Source organism: Bidens hawaiensis, unplaced genomic scaffold (genome assembly GCF_021521415.1).
Source record: "Bidens hawaiensis isolate Kalapana, Puna unplaced genomic scaffold, B.hawaiensis_p1.1 tig00053351_1, whole genome shotgun sequence".
Lineage (NCBI taxonomy): Eukaryota > Viridiplantae > Streptophyta > Magnoliopsida > Asterales > Asteraceae > Bidens > Bidens hawaiensis.
In genome coordinates, this window is record NW_027499620.1 from 62369 (window position 1) to 79774 (window position 17406).

The window sequence follows — 17406 nt, forward strand, 5'->3', positions numbered from 1 at the left end:
AATCGGGGTTTTAAGGGAAAAAGCATGAAGAAAGTTACCGTTGCTACCCATGTTGCCACCAACACTAACAAGGTGGTTGCAAAGAAAAAGTCGCCGCCCTTTGAGGAGCGCAAGTGCTTAAAATGCAACCAAATGGGGCACTAGATGAGAAACTGCCCCGAGCACCTTGCTGAGATCAGAAAGAAGAGAGCCAATGGTGAAGGCTCTTCTGGAGGTATTTCCATATACGTTATTGAACTTTTCACTGTCTCTAGCAACACATGGGTATTTGATACCGGATGTGGTTACCACATCGTTAATGTCTTGCAGGAGCCTGAGAAGTGGAGGAAACTGAATAAAGACAGCATGGAACTCATCGTTGGAGATGGGAAGAGAGTACCAGTTCTGGCAACTGGAGTATTTCATTTTACTTGTCCATCTGGCCTAGTTTTTCCTTTAAATAATTGCTTGTATGCTCCTGGTTTGACCAGAAACATCATTTCAGTTTCGTTGTTATTTGAACAAGGATTTAAGTATGTTCTTAACGGCATGGCTATTTCTGCTTACTTAAATGATATCTTTTATTTTGAGGCTAAACCTCGAAATGGTATTTATGAGCTTGATGTTCAACCTGACAATAACGTATACAATCTTTCAAAACGTATCAAGACTAGTGTCAATGATATTTTTCTATGGCATTGCCGACTTGGCCACATAAGCAAGGCAAGAGTTAAAAGGCTCCAATCCGAAGGTATTCTTGAATACACAAGACCGGACTCTTTCAACACTTGTGAATCTTGCTTAGCTGGCAAACTCGCCAAAGACTCCTTCACTAATAAAAGTGAACGAGCAAGTGATCTGTTAGGACTCATACATACTGATGTATGTGGACCTTTCATAACCATAACTAGAAACCATGAAAGATACTTCGTTTCTTTTATCGACGATTATAGTCGATACGCTTATGTGTATCTTATGAAACACAAGCACGAAACTTTTAAAAAGTTCAAAGAGTTTCAAAGCGAAGTGGAAAAACAACTTGATAAAACCATTAAGATACTTCGATCAGATCGAGGTGGAGAGTATCTGAGCACAGAGTTCATCACTCATCTAAAAGAGCATGGAATTGTTTCACAGCTCACTCCACCTGGCACACCCCAACTTAATGGCGTGAGCGAGAGGAGAAATCGAACTTTGCTAAACATGGTTCGATCGATGATGTGTAGAACTAACTTGCCTCAATCCTTTTGGGGTTACGCCCTTATGACCGCCGCCCGCATTGTCAATCTAGCTCCAACTAAGAAGATAGACAAAACACCATATGAGATATGGTATAAAGGAAAGAAACCCAAATTTTCTTATCTTAGAGTATGGGGATGTGATGCTTATATCACAAGTGAGTCCGATGACAAGCTTGATCCCCGCGGCGAAAAGGTTAATTTCGTCGGATACTATTACAAGAGCGGTTATTACTTCTTTCATCCTGATACAAATACGATTTCTGTCAGAAGGAAAGGCTACTTCCTTGAAGAAGAATTTCTTAGTCAAGGAACTAGAAGTGACATTGTCGATCTTGAAGAAATTCAAGAACCACAATCAACCGCTGAGGTAGTTGGAGAGTCTGATCAACAGGTTGATGTTGCTGATACATCAGACGTGAACTCAAGCGTTCGCAGAAGTAGTAGAATTCCCGTACCAAATTCTAGATACTTATGTCATCTAGATGGTGCCGAAGTCTTATTAGTAGCCGAGTCTGGGGACGAGCCTACTAACTACAAGTCTGCTATCTTGGATCCGGAATCCAAGAAATGGCAAGATGCCATGAATGCTGAGATGCAGTCCATGCATGATAACCAAGTTTGGAACTTGGTTGAGCTACCCCCCGATTGTCGGGCAGTAGGGAGCAAATGGATTTTCAAGAAGAAAACCGACATGCATGGAAATGTGCAAACCTACAAAGCACGACTAGTCGCGAAAGGTTTCACTCAAACTCAAGGTGTTGACTATGATGAAACTTTTTCGCCCGTTGCTATGACTAAGTCAATTAGGATATTGCTTGCCATTGCTGCATACTATGATTATGAGATATGGCAAATGGATGTCAAAACCGCTTTCCTTAATGAACATCTTTCTGAAGATGTCTATATGGTTCAGCCTGAAGGTTTTGTCAATCCAAAATATCCTAATAAGGTTTGCAAATTGAACAAGTCCATTTATGGACTTAAGCAGGCATCTCGAAGCTGGAATCTTCACTTTGACGAGAAAATCAAAGAGTTTGGTTTTGTCAAAAACGAAGATGAACCTTGTGTTTACAGAAAGGCTAGTGGGAGCACTATATCATTCCTCATCTTGTATGTGGATGATATACTGATCATTGGAAACGACATTCCTATGCTTAAACAAGTTAAGCTATGGTTGGAATCTTGTTTTGCAATGAAAGATCTTGGAGAAGCCGCTTATATTCTGGGAATAAAGATCTATAGAGATAGATCTAAGCGGATTCTAGGGCTTAGTCAGAGTACTTACATAGACAAAGTAATGGCACGCTTCTCAATGGAAAACTCCAAGAAAGGAGTTGTTCCAATGACTAAGGGAACCGTGTTGAGCAAATCGCAATCTCCGGCAACGGACATTGAATCTAAACGTATGCAAGCAATTCCATATGCTTCTTCGGTTGGCTCTATCATGTATGCTATGTTGTGTACTAGACCTGACGTGTCGTATGCCTTGAGCATGACCAGCCGTTTTCAACAAAGTCCTGGCGTTGCCTACTGGACTGCTGTGAAGAACATTCTAAGGTACTTGAATAGGACCAAAGACATGTTCTTGGTGTTTGGGGGAGTAAAAGAGGAGCTCACTGTAAAGTGTTACACTGATGCTAGCTTCCAGACTGATCGAGATGATTCTCGCTCACAGTCAGGTTTCGTCTTCACTCTCAATGGAGGAGCTATTTATTGGAAGAGCTCCAAGCAGAGTGTCGTGGCGGATTCTACCACCGAATCTGAATATATAGCTGCATCTGATGCTGCTAAGGAGGCTGCTTGGATGAAGAAGTTTATCACCGATCTCGATGTGGTTCCGAGTATTCACAAACCAATCGAGATATTCTGTGATAACACACGTGCTATTGCTCAAGCCAAAGAGCCAAGGTCTCATCACAGATGCAAGCACATTATAAGGAAGTTCCATCTTATTCGGGAAATATTGGAACGAGGTGACATCGTGATAAGCAAAGTAGACACAGATCAAAATCTAGCCGACCCGTTCACTAAGCCGATGACTCAGGACAAGCATGATCAGCATAGAGATGCTATCGGGCTTAGACTTGCTAGTGATTTATTTTGATTTAGTATTTGGATGTTTTGAACGTTTAATCAGTTGTATTTTTATATTCACTTTTGATCTAATGGTTAAATGCAAACGTTGAATAATACAACTGTGTTCATTTTAATACGTTTAATCCGTGAATATTGTATTCTAAATTATCCGTAGTCGGTCAGACTCGTGGGAGCGATTCTGAATTAAGACTATTCTGACTTTGGACTCAAGTAGTTGACTTCCAAACTCACAAACTTCATTATGAATGACGTTGGATGTAACTCGCATCAAATCATCTTCATGGATCTTAATCATAAGATGTTTTGATAATAGTATGCTCATTTAGTATCCTTAGACCTGAGATACATATTAGAACTTTCGTTTACCGAGGAATACTCTTTGATCATGTCAACCGCTGTTGCGTAACTACCAGCCATAAAGGCATTGGTTGGGAATGTTCTGGAGTTCAGTGGGAGTTGTATGTAGTCAAGATGGGATTCTGTACTCTTACATTTAAATGTAACAGTTAGACATATTGGCGCCCTCGTTGATTCAAACTGGTAAAGTGTGAGGCCTCACCCAAACTTACTGTGTGTTTGATTGGACCACTTTGACTCTATATCGAGAATTACAATAATTGAACGCCATATGAGAATGATATGATCCATGTCTCATAGTTCATTTAATGTCTTATACAGAAAGGATAGATGACAACGATTACTATAAATTCATTGTCTTGCAATATGGTATTCCAAGATACTTTGGTTATGGATTTAAAATGTCATATTCGGTTGGGGACAGCTATGTGTAGCTAGAACGCCTCTGACTGTCAGCGTTGTGATACTTGACCCAAATACGTCCAAGCGGGAGACTGTTGGATTTAATGGACGTTTCGGGTCAAGTCAACGTGACCGACCCGAACGTGACCCAGATAGAGTTACACCGGGGGTAACGAGATAAAAGCCTACTTAAAGGTTAATTAGGCCCGACACATAAAATAATTATATGGACTGGACTTGTTTGATTGGGCTCAAGCCCAAGATGGTTAATTATTAAACCCTAAGTTAATTACCTATAAATACATACTATTTATCTATTTATGGTAACCAACTTAAAACAAGAACAAACCCTAGCCTCCATATAAATTCCGGCGTCGTTTTCCGGTCACCGGAAAACCGTGGCCAGCCACCAACCACCGGGTGACCTTCCATTAGTCACCGGAAACACAATCAACGTCCTGTACAAGCTTCCGGCACTGTCAAGAGGTTCTCCGCAAGCTTTTCCGGCGTACTTTCGTTGTTTCCGGTGGACACGTTTTTCCAGAGACCCAGATTCCGGCGAGCTCAAGGTCACCGTTGGGTGCTGCTGCTGCTGTCTACCTCATTTCCGTCAACCGCCGTCGCCGTCCGCTGTCCAGCTGCCGTTTCCGCTGCTGTCCAGCCGCCGTCAACGTTGCCGGAGTTGCTGATTATTGTTGTGTCAAGTCTAGCCGTCTTGTTAACTCCTCGGTGTGTTCTTGTTAACCGAGGTATATCGAATACCCAACTATGGTTGATTATTTATTTGTTATTCGTACTCGTATTGTAGTAATCGGATCCGGGTTCGGGTTTCCGTTTTTGGTTCGATTTAACTCGTTAATATCCGCTGCGTTTTGTTGTTCGTTTACATAAATATATTAATATTGATTAATATTTATCGAAACGAAACTTATAACTAAAACGGGTTCAATTTTGTTTATCCGTTTTCGTTCTCGAACCACCGTTGAAACCCAACATATTTGACACGTTTTAATGACAGGGTTTCTCTTGCAGACACAGACACACATAAGCCTCTAACTCTCTCTTACCACCACTTAGCTGGCTTCTTTCACTTGCTACAACCGTTTGCCTCACCACCCCCGGTTCCATTTGGAAACCGTTGGTGGTGTTCTGGTGTTTTTCTCTGGTTAACCTACTGCTGCCATGTTGTATTTAGAAACCTATTGTTGTCGGGTTCTACTTGGAAAGCCTAGGTAGCGGTGGTGGTTCGGTGATGCTTTACAGCGGTTGTAGTGGTCCGGTGGCCTCTTACCGTCTGTCTCCACCTAGCGTCCGTTGCTGGCTTTTGTAAGGTGTTATAGCAGACGGTGGTTGCTGGTGATTTCATAACTGTAGGGGTAGTGTGTGGCGGCGTGTTCTTACCTTAATCCGGCTTATTTTCCTTCTTTTTCATCATTTAGGGTTACCACATTCATGTATGCATTTTTTTTAGTTTTTCTCCATCAATTGTGTGACCTATTGCTTTGGTTAGGGTTTCAGTAACAAAAATTTTAAGACCACTTTAGTCTGCTGTCTTTTGTTGATGTTTATGTTGATATTATCAATCAAAGTGGGAACTAGATGACTTGTACCATACATGTCACAAACCACTTTAGTCTGCTGGCTTTTGTTCAATTACACTTTGATTTCACCGAATATTACTAATTTTGCTATCTTTGGCATTTGGAGTTCATTTAGCATGCTGTTGCACATGTGGAAGGAGTCTTATGGAACTAAAATGCTTCAACTGGGCATACTACCGAAGACAAGGTATGAAGTGATTTTAGTTACGTGATGTTTACTATTGACTTGGTGTCATTTATGACTATAGTAGTTTGATACTTTGATTATTGATAGCTAATAGGAAACCTACTGTCTTATGGATTTCTTATATAGTTGCTCTTATATGTATGTGTGTTAGCAATATAATTGTGAATACTATTGATTTGGGTCAGAAAGGCTTCAGGTTTCAAGTTTATGTTAGTCGTTGCCATTTTTATATTCTAAATTTAGTTGCGGGTCAGAAAGACTTCAGGTCATTATGATATTGGGTCATTATGGGTTTGGGTCAGTAAGACTAGAAAAATTTCGTGAAAGGATATGAGTATGCAATTTTAGGATCAATAAAATGCAACTGGTTTTGAATCTTGATGTTATTTTCTACTCTACTTTGTTTGGTGGAGTTATGAAATTAGTTTCAATTTAATGTTAATGAATGTTCCGTTGTAGTTACCTTTTTCCTTAAATGTTTTGGCTTGATAATAGATTTATGTCTGTTCTGTTTTGGTTAAAGGTTGAGTATTGTATTTATTTGTGGGATATCATATGTGTTTGTCAGCGGTTGGCGGGTCACTATTTTGTGTTTTAGTTGATTCATTTGTTACGTTGTTGTTTGGTGGGTTTATGTCATGTTTGCTACTATATTGTTGTGTATGGTTGATGATTCGGTTTTACTGAATTTTTTTTATCGCTTGTTGTTTGTTCAATAATATTAGTATCTGTTTGTATAACAAAGTGTATAGCTTAAACTGAAACACTAATAAAATAAGAACACTAAATGGAAGAAAGCAATAACCAATTAAATGAATGAATGAACATAACTATTAATTCAATGAGATTTTTTTCTCATTTCGTTCTAATTTAATCAAATAGAAAATGATAATTAGTGATTTGACCTCAAATTAATATCCACCTAGAATTAATGATTAAGTGCATGCAGTTTGTGTCAGCGGTGTGGTGTTTCGTGACATTTAGTGTGTCATTCAAATTACCTTTTGATAGATACTTGATATTTTTCTTCATGTGATTTTGCTCATAGGTTGTTTTGTTATTGTTGGGCTGCGTTTTTTCGTTGATGATTTTTCTCATTTTCTGGTTTGTGACAGTTTTCACACGTTGTTTATGTTGTATGCTGTTGGTTTTATCATATAGTGATTCGCGTCAAGATCATCGGGTGTCCACCACCCACACCAGACCCTAAATCCAAGAGCCAATGCAAGAAACACCAGGTACTTAACTTTCTTTAAAAACAAAATTGCTACAAGGCGTAGGTCAAACTGCTATCAAGGACATGATGGTCACATCTAATATGAAGCGCAGTTTGGTCAAAATGCAGTTCCATAAAGTAGTTGTAAATTGATAACAAAAAGATTACTTAACATACAACCCTTGATAACAGTTGCAACTTAATTTTTAACCATGCTGTTGGACAAATATGCATTTTGGCCAAATCTGATATGAACCGCAATTTGGACTAACTTTCCTAAAAGTGAAGTTTGACCGATACACCCTTTATGTCATATAATCTGTTTGCTTTTGTCTCTAGACGCCAATCAACTTCCAATTCTTAATTTTTAATGTACCTCACCTATCTAACGACAAATCTAGGAGACAAGAAGCAAAAGATGCAGTGAAGAACATGAGTACATAAGCTTTTTTGGCTTTTTGCGAAGAACAAGACACAAGACATCTAACATCACAAGGTTGCATTTTTTTGCGTATGTAAACCCGAAAATACCCAAGTAAATGATATAGGGCAACATGGGTTTCAAAATTGTGTAGGTATTATGTAACCCATACCAGCATGTGCAACTCAAATGTATGCCAACTAGACATGTATAAAATCATTATCTATGCAAACATATATTACCAGAACCCAACCACGCCGCATCGCGGCGGGTGGGCCCACTAGTTAAGGATAAAATCGGGTTTCAAAGGATAGAGAACACAATGATCATTCACTTTGCTTTATAAATCTATTGTGTTTGGTTCATAGTATTTATAAACTTGCATTGATCAACATCAAAAGAAAGTTTTCGTTTTTAGTTGTTATTCTTTGATATTTTATCCCATCATTCCAAGCAGTTCAATAATTACCTTGATTGAAAGATAACCACCCAGTTTGCCCAAAGTCGTCCGATCAATGAACATTGGACATGTGAAGAGATTGGTTTCATATTTAACCGGATCCATATAGTGCGTTGAGTTTTTAAAACCATTAGCCTATAATGTCATTTGGTTTTGTTATTCGTTCCTTAACCGCAATTGATATGATAATAAATATTAATAATTTATAAAATTATATTTAAATTTTTACGTAATCTTCAATAAGAGCATGCGTAATGAGATGTGTCCATCTCATTATAAAACGTCAAAATACCACTACATAGGGGGGTTTTTAGGGACCCTTTAAGAGGGAGTTTAATAGGGAAACTCCGTGTACACCCCATTAATTTAAATCATCCACTACATATTTTTAAAAATTCTTTTGTTTATTTAAATTATACATTAATTATGTGAGTGAAGCCATTACATATCATATTGGACAAACTGCATTTGCCTACATAACACAGGTACGTGATTGGGTGTGTGTGTGTTGTTTTAATACTTGTTGTGTGTAGTAGCTACTACAGATGACCTACAACTATGTGCATCAGTGACCTTAGCATTGGGCTGATCGGAAAAAAATGGTTAATAGAAAAGAAAAAATAAAGCTAAATTCACAACCTCGTCGTTGAGCCAACCCAATTGCAACCCGTGTCTTAACAAAGGTCGATACTTGATTTGTTATTTTCTCACTATCTTTTCCTTCTTTTTTTCGCAACAATTAATTTCACATATAAACTTATATTTGTATAGTAATCAAACTTTTTTAGAAATAAATCTAAAAACAGACACATGTTTATGTTTAAGTGAACATTCTGTTATAATTGTTTTTAAGACGAGTACTTTTTAAGTATGGTTTCAATTAGAGATGAAAATTTGATACCGCGAACCAATATTGTACCGATATATTCGATACAGTTTCAGTACTCACATGTCCTGAATTTTGACGACAACATTTTCATTACCAGCACTGATACCATATAGAGATTAACATTTGGTACACAGTACCGATAGCTATACCGAAACCCAGTACCGGTACCTATACCGCAGGGTACAGATATAATATGCATTTAATGCCAAAACCCGTACCCGGAATCAAACTCGATTTGTACCTGGCAATACCCGAAAACCGAAACCCGGTTTTTCAAATACCCATTATGTATCAAAATTACACGAAAATACCTGAAAAATGCCCGAAAATACAAAAAAAAGTGAACCCCTTAAAAACTCGATCTATTCTCGAAAATAACTGAAAATAGGGTTTTTAATACTTGGAAACATGGTATTCAAATACCCAGTTCTATACCCGGCTCGAACCATGTGCATAGAGTGTAGTTTTTAGAGACTATACCTGACAACAGCTACTACGCATCCCGCATCTTGATAAGGCTATCGAAAACCCGATCATATATGACAAATACCTGATTTTTCAATTCTCAGTCATAACCAAACTCGATTTCATACCCATAACCGGGTATTGAAAAACCAGATATGTGCACTCCTTATACAAATATTTGTTTTACTTACAAACCATAATAATCCCTCTCGACAATTTCTTCCTCTCCAAGTCTCGTACCACTCCGATCCCACCACCATGTCGAAGGACTTCAACGTCCCGCCGGTGATCTTCCCGTCGGCCGGAAACCCCACCACCATCCCACAACGCCGCCCCACGGCACCCTTCCAACCCCAAGATCCTCAAACCCTAACATCCCCTTCATGTCCTTCGACATCGGCTCATCTCCAGCCTCCACCTCCCAATTCAACCCCATCTCCGGCAGCATCTCCGCCAACTTCGACGACGAGCCACCGCTACTAGAAGAACTCGGTATCAACACCAAACAAATCTGGCACAAAACCCTCTCAATCCTAAACCCGTTCCGGGTCAAACCCGATCTCCACGAGGACCCGGATCTTTCCGGCCCGTTTCTGTTTCTGATGGGTTTCGGGTTGTTTCAATTACTCGCTGGTAAATTGCATTTTGGGATTATTTTGGGGTGGGTGACGGTGGCTTCGTTGTTTTTGTATACGGTGTTTAATATGCTGGCTGGGCGGAATGGGAATTTGGATCTTTACAGGTGTTTGAGTTTGATCGGGTATTGTATGTTGCCGATTGTGATGTTGTCGGCCGCGGCGTTGTTTGTGCCGCAAGGTGGGGTTGTGGTGTTTGTAATGATGGGGGTTTTCGTGGTATGGGCGACACGGGTTTGTACAAGGTTGCTGGTCGAGCTGGTGTCGTGTGGGGATGAGCATCGTGGGCTTATTGCGTACGCGTGTTTCTTGATTTATACGCTCTTTTCGTTGTTAATTGTGTTTTGATAATTACTATAAGTTTGATGATACTTGTTATTGATCTACGTTAATTTTATGATTGAACGGAAGAGTTGTGTATGAATATAAATCGGATTTGATCGTGTTGGTTGTGTTTGCTTGATGTGATTTTTGTTTATGATTGTATAAAATGGGAATGTTTATGCTGCTAGCAAAGAGTTTAGTGTTGTTTAAGTTGGTTCTGCTTTGTGATATCTTATTGTTGGTCTTAAACGAGTATTAAAGTGATCGCTTTTTGGCTTAGTTTAGGTTAGACTGAACTTGTTGGTATCATCTATACTCTTTAGTGCAGAAGGCTGCCTCTTGTACGTGACGCTTGATTTATTGGCCTTGACTCGAGACGCTATGTATAAAAAGTTTAGAAGTTTTTAGAAAATGTGCTTCGAGTCTTGGTCGATCGATCTCTTTTTTTTTTTTATTAAATCAAGGATGCAAGTCATATGAAAGAAATTAAGCAAACCATTCTGAAGAAAAGGTGAAAAACCTACTACTGCATAACTGCAGTAAGCCTTGAAAGAATGTTGGCACAAGTTATACTTGGAATCAAAAGTCAATAGTACAGAATTTTTTAGGACAATCATTGATGGTCTTTTACATATACATGTCTCGGGTAACAAGCTAACAATATCAAATAGTACAAGTCTCAAATAACATGATGTTAAACTACCAATATACAAGAAAAATGAAGGATGAGAGTTTATGCAAATAAGCGACCATGGATTTGAACTCGCCTGCCTTGATATTTATACGACCCAACCCCAAGCAGTTCATCCCAAATCTGGACTAGCGTCATGCGATGTCCAGATCTTGATAAGGCCATCCCACATATGGTCAAGGTTCACCGATTTTGGTGTTTCCTCGTAACCGAACCGAATCAACTAATAATCAAATCAACACATATAGATCTACTTGTCCATGACCTGACAAAACATTAACAGGCTAATGAAAATTGGTTTACTAGTTTATGAAATTTTAACAATGATATTTCGAAAGTTGACACACAGGGAGCAAGAACGACTTACACAATACACAACCATCAATGCAGCTGGCTTATAGTTCCAAAAGAGAAGTCAGGACTCAGGACTCTTTCATTCATACAATAACTTAAGCTGATTTAATGACTTGATCACTTGACACGCTACCAGAGACTCTTTCCGTTTTACATACGATTCTAATTTTGAATAACAGCAAAACATGAAAATCAGATTATTTAATGACTCGATACGCTACCAAGAAACTCATTGACAACCCCGTAATACACATAACCATCTCACAGCTTTCAGGGAGTTAATTGAGGGTTTATTACAACACTCGAACTCCAAATGCTTCATACTTGGAAACTTGTGCGTGAGATGCGGATTGATTGGGATCTTCAACAAAGAATAAATTAGTTACAGTTAGTGCATAAAATCACTCAAACAATGATGGATGTTAGGCAATAAGGTGGAAACTTACGTTTTCGATTGAAAGTATTTTAGTAGCATTAAACAAACATGATAAGGACATGACTTTCGACTTTTGAAGTTGAAATCAGCCTAAATATCCATAATCTGTGATAAAATATGCAAAAAATGAGAAGTTTCAGATCATAAACAATATTCAAATCGGGCTCCTGTTTAAACATAATATAAGGTTTGATGATGTCATGATGCAAAGTTACCTGATTAATTGAGAATATATTTATCACTTGCATTTGTAATCGCTAGCATTGGACTCGATCTTAAATCCAGCTGATTGTGGTGACTTCTGAAGCTCCGATAGCTCAAAGCCATAAACTCAGATACTGGTATGTGCAGGTTTCCTAGACAGCGACTAAAAACAAAATACGTTCACTCTGAAGCGTCTTTCTTTGAGACTTCCAAGTGAAATAATTTTTGGATTTATCTCAACTGTTGAAGGCCCGATTTTGTAATAATATCGAAAGCTATTACATTGATCTGTTCGAGTTAAAACACAATCCAGACCGACCCGTTTGACCTCTAAACGGGTCAATATTGTCACCTCCAAAATCAGTTATTCACAACTGAAACCGATCCTTGACTTGTTTATCTAAGTTACACACTACATTAACAATATTGATTCTTAACGGATGAGAAGTATCTCCAGCTATAAACACACTTTTCCTCCCATCAACTTCAATCCAACTACATCCAGCCGCCTTTTTCAACTTTTCCGTCTTCATTAACCGCCTTATTTCCAACACTTCTTCCCATTTATCTTTACCAGCATAAATATTCGACATCACAACATAATTCCCCATATTATTCGCCTCCATTTTCAACAAATGATCAGCAACCACACTTCCCATTTCCACCTCGTTATAATTCTTACAAGCACCCAACAACGGGCCCCACACGTTTGCAGTTGGCTCAACCGGCATACTAGTAATAAAACTATACGCGTCATTAATTCGACCATTTCTCGCAAGAAGATCCACCACACAAGCATATTGCTCCATGGTTGGGTTAATGTTATAAACCTTGTTTAATGAGTTAAACATCTTTAAACCTTCATGTACTAACCCTGTATGGCTACAAGCAGACAGTATAGCAGTTATTATTACATGATCGGGTTTCCCACCGTTTTCTACCATTTTATAATAAACTCGAAGCGCTTCTTCACCCATCCCATGAATCGCATACCCTCCCACCATAGATGTATACACAACCAGGTCTTTGTACCGAGTTGACTCGAATAACTTACATGCTGACTTTATGTTTCCACATTTTGCATACGCATCCAAAAACGCTCCTTTTAATTGAACATCTTGAAAACAAGATCTAACGACATACGCATGACACTGGTTAACCATCTGAATCGATGCCATTTGATTAGCAACGGGTAGGATACTCATTACGGTCATAGAATCCGGTTTCATTCCATGATTCTGCAAATCAAGAAACAAATCAATGGCTTGATCAAAATAACCATTTTCTGCATAGGCTCAAACCATTAAGTTCCAAGTGGTTAGATCTCTTTCGGTCATGTTTTTGAATATAGTCTCCGCATCATCATGGAAACCGCTGTTCACATATCCAGATATTAAAGAATTACATGTCACAACATTCCTATTTCCAGAAAAGCTCTCGAATATTTTTAACGCATAATCCATTTTACCACATCTCGAATACGCATCAATCAACGCATTACCAAGAGTAGGTTCTCTATTTCCCGGAAAAAGATGAAATTTTAACGAAAAACCATGAGCTTCTTTAATCATACACATTTTAGAAGCATCTGCCCCAAGTTGAGCTACGGTTACAATAGTTATGGAGTCGGGTTTTACACCTTCTTTGAACATAATATGTAGCTGCTGGATAAAATCTATTACAAGTCGACTCTCCGCAAATGCATCCAGTATCGAGTTCCATGATATCAAGTCCTTTTTATGAATTAACGAGAAGGACCGAAATGCAGATATCACATCACCACATTTTGAGTAGAAATTTACGAGTGAGTTTCCAACCGATGTAACGTCACATAGGCTAGGATGACGGATAACGTAGCTATGGATTTGCTTTCCCGCCTGCACGTTTTGTAAATTTGCACAGGCAGCGAGAACGGTTAAAATAGTGATCGAATCGGGTTTGGTTAAACTTAGAGAATTGAATTCTTGAAACAATTCCAACCCTTTAAACCACTCACCGTTCGAGGTATAACCCGCAATCATCGAATTCCAAGAAACCAAATCTCTTGAACTCATTCCTCTGAACAATGATTCCGCTTCTTTCATTCGTCTAGTTTTTGAGTAGAACCCCACAAGCGAATTCACAACAGAAACATCACAAACGAGATCCTCCCTACGCATCACATAACAATGAATCTCTTTCCCATAACGATACACACGATCACCTCCAACCGAAGCACAAACAGACAAAACATTCGCAACCGTAGCATAATTAGGCCGCACACCTTCCTTTACCATCCGTTTAAACACCGCAAACGCGTCAACCCCCAACTCATTCTCAATCAACCCCGCAACCATCGCATTCCACGACACAACATCTCGTTCAGACATTTCATCAAACACCTGGCGCGCATCACCCGACCCACACCGTAACTTCAAATACATCGAAACCAACGCATTTCCCACAAGGGTTTTCGACTCCAAACCCGTCTTCACAACATGAGAATGAACACTCTTTCCTAACACCAACCCATTCAACCGTACACAAACCGGAAGAACAATTGCTGCAGTAACCGAACTGACATTAAAGCTCAAAGCTTTATACAATTTGATCACTTGGGTATCATGAACCCAGGTGGCTGCTAAACCGGATAACATAATGTTGCAGGTGACTGTATCAGGGTGAGGTATTTGATGAAAAAGATTATGGGTATCATTAAAAAGATTACATTTTGCATACATATTAAGAAGTGATTTGGATATGAGGATACAAGAGTGTATACCTAGTTTGATTGCAGTGGTATGAAGAGATTTGCCTAAGTTGATGTTGGAGTTTGCAGCACATGATTTAATATTGGCTGCCAAGATTTGGTGATCAAATGTTTTGTATGAGGATTCATTCATGTTGCAGAACTGAAGAAGGTTGTGATGATTTTAATTATATGTGTGAAGTCAAGTCAACCAGTCTTGAATATGACGATATTACCATCTCGTTCAATAGTGTTGTAAAAATCCTGACCGGGCTTAATCAAAAGGCCATATTTAGTCGGGTTTATCTCCAAATACACCGCTTACACTAATACCCGACAATGAAAACAACCGTAACCTTTGCTGCTACATCATTCCCAATGACAACTTTACCAATTATGAGGGTCATAGTTTCTATTATCGTTTATTTTTTTCTTTTTTTTATGAAGATTCTATTAAAACTAGTAAGAGGCTAGAATAAAAATTGAAAAAATGCCAAGAAAACCAATATAATTGAAATGTTTTGTTCTAAGTTTGGTCTAAAAAAACACATTAGCTTTTTATATGTTAATTTATTGTATTTTGGGTGTTTACGAATTTATTTATTTTGTTTAGACCCTGTGACATAACCGCCTCAACACAGCGGGCTTTGTTACCTAGCATAGATTAAAATGGATGGTTTGGTGCCGCTAATCGTTGATTGCCATGTTGATGTACTTTTTTCTTTCATGGTTGTATTAACTTTAAATTATAAAATGACACCGTTTAGACATGCTATAGCATATATGATAAAAACATGTAGTTATGTTCGAAATCAAGAGCAAGCACCATATTGTTTCAAGTACAAATCTTCAAAATAAAGCTAGCATGGTTATAAACCACGTAACCCATGTTTTTTTAAACGGGACGCAACACACCTTCAAAAAATAATAAGGGGAGGGGGCTTACATTGCACAAAATTAAAGTAGATCAATGCACCCAAAGTATAGTTTTAAACATATAATGATTGTTTTTAATATGTGTAATAATTAAAGATTGGTAGAACATATGTATGAATAGTTCTCTCTCTATTCTTCCACATTCTCATATATACTTTTTTCAATAAATCTCCATGTAAAAAACATATCATGTGTCATGTTCTCATGCTTTATAGTTCTACCAACCTCAAAATTATTAAAGCAACGCTCTTCAGAAATACTATACCAGGTCCAATAAAAACATGTCGCAATACTCTAAAACAACGACACTTCTTTTCACAAATCATGTTGCTTAAAAACTGACTAAGCTTTTAAAAATTGCAATTTCCAAAAGCTTTAAAAAAAACATTTTTCAATAGCGTTTTTTGCTTTAAAAACATGAAAAGATTTATCCGGATGTGCACACGTTTACCGCATTAGTTGATGCGTTAGGAACGTAGAGTAGAAGAAGCTGAGGCGGTTATAAACATCATGGTTGAGAGAGGTCAGGTTCCCGACATAGTGACGTACAGTTCACTTATAGATGGTTATTGTCTACGAGGTGAAATGACCAAAGCAAGGGAAATATTTGATTCAATGACACTTAGAGGTCTTGTTCCTGATGTTATCACTTACAGTAGTTTATTGAACGGGTATTGCAAGAATTTGAATATAGAAAAAGCCATGCAAATGTTTCGTGGGATGGCTGGGAAAGGTATAAAACCGAATGTGGTCACTTATAGCGCGATGTTACAAGAATTGTTTCAGGTTGGGCGTTGTGTAGATGCGCGCAAACTCTTCGATGAGATGCTTGCACAAGGCCAAAGTCCAAATGAATGCACTTATGCTCCCGGAAGTGAACAAATGGAGTAATTGTAGGATGGGAAATGTAGATTATAACTTATTAGAACTGCACTGCAGATGCATATATTTGTTTGTCATTTGTTAACAAAAAACCATTTTTTATTTGGATCGGATTTCCAGAACCTATATTTTTAAAGAGCTCACTGATATGCCAACAAAAAAGGTGGGTAGTGTGCTGTTGAAATAGTTCTGGCCTGAAGGGAAATTTGGGAATTTCTGAAAATATGATGCAGTGCTTTAAACCGCTGGTCAAAGTTATCGGGTTTGACTAAATATGCCAAGCTGATGCCGTCATAAAATAAATGCAGAAAATATTGCTAAATATAAGAGGTGGTCAAACTGGAAAAGTTTATGTATGGTCAAATGCAGATCATTCGTCGATAATAAAGTCAAAGTTGCTAAATATCAGAAGTTATTGAGAATTATGCGAATGCGAAGGATCAAAGTCAAAAGGGTGGTGGTACTTAAGCGTACTGATCTTTAAAGATGAAAGGAAGTTATGGATGATATCTTCCTGTCGAATTGAAGATGATTTTGACTCAACAGAACGCGTCTTGTTTCTTATATGTGTTTTTGTTCTTGCTAAGATGAAGACTCGGACATGTGTATATGTCTGCATAAATCATACTCATGCAGTATATTTCTTGGCTACTGGCTAATAGTGTATGTGCAACATAGAAATTAAGATTCACAAAGACATCATAACTCATAAGTAAAGTAGGGATGAACCTGGCTAATCAATGTTTAAATGTTAAAATATGTCTGCAACCAACCAGACATCATTATAAATTCAAATTATTGTAGATATATGAAAAAATTACTGTGAGCACTTTGATATCATTTGTACACAACATGATAGGATTTTAAACATGATTTACGTTATTGTAAGAAAAACTTTAAA

At 38.1% G+C, this 17406-nt stretch overlaps 2 pseudogenes; one reads left to right on the forward strand and one right to left on the reverse strand.

The window, feature by feature from the left end:
• The first annotated feature begins 9522 nt into the window (after positions 1-9522).
• On the forward strand, positions 9523-10298 carry LOC143600103 (uncharacterized; annotated as a pseudogene).
• Positions 10299-12232: 1934 nt separating this feature from the next.
• On the reverse strand, positions 12233-14887 carry LOC143600104 (putative pentatricopeptide repeat-containing protein At5g08490 pseudogene; annotated as a pseudogene).
• Between the last annotated feature and the right edge of the window lie 2519 nt (positions 14888-17406).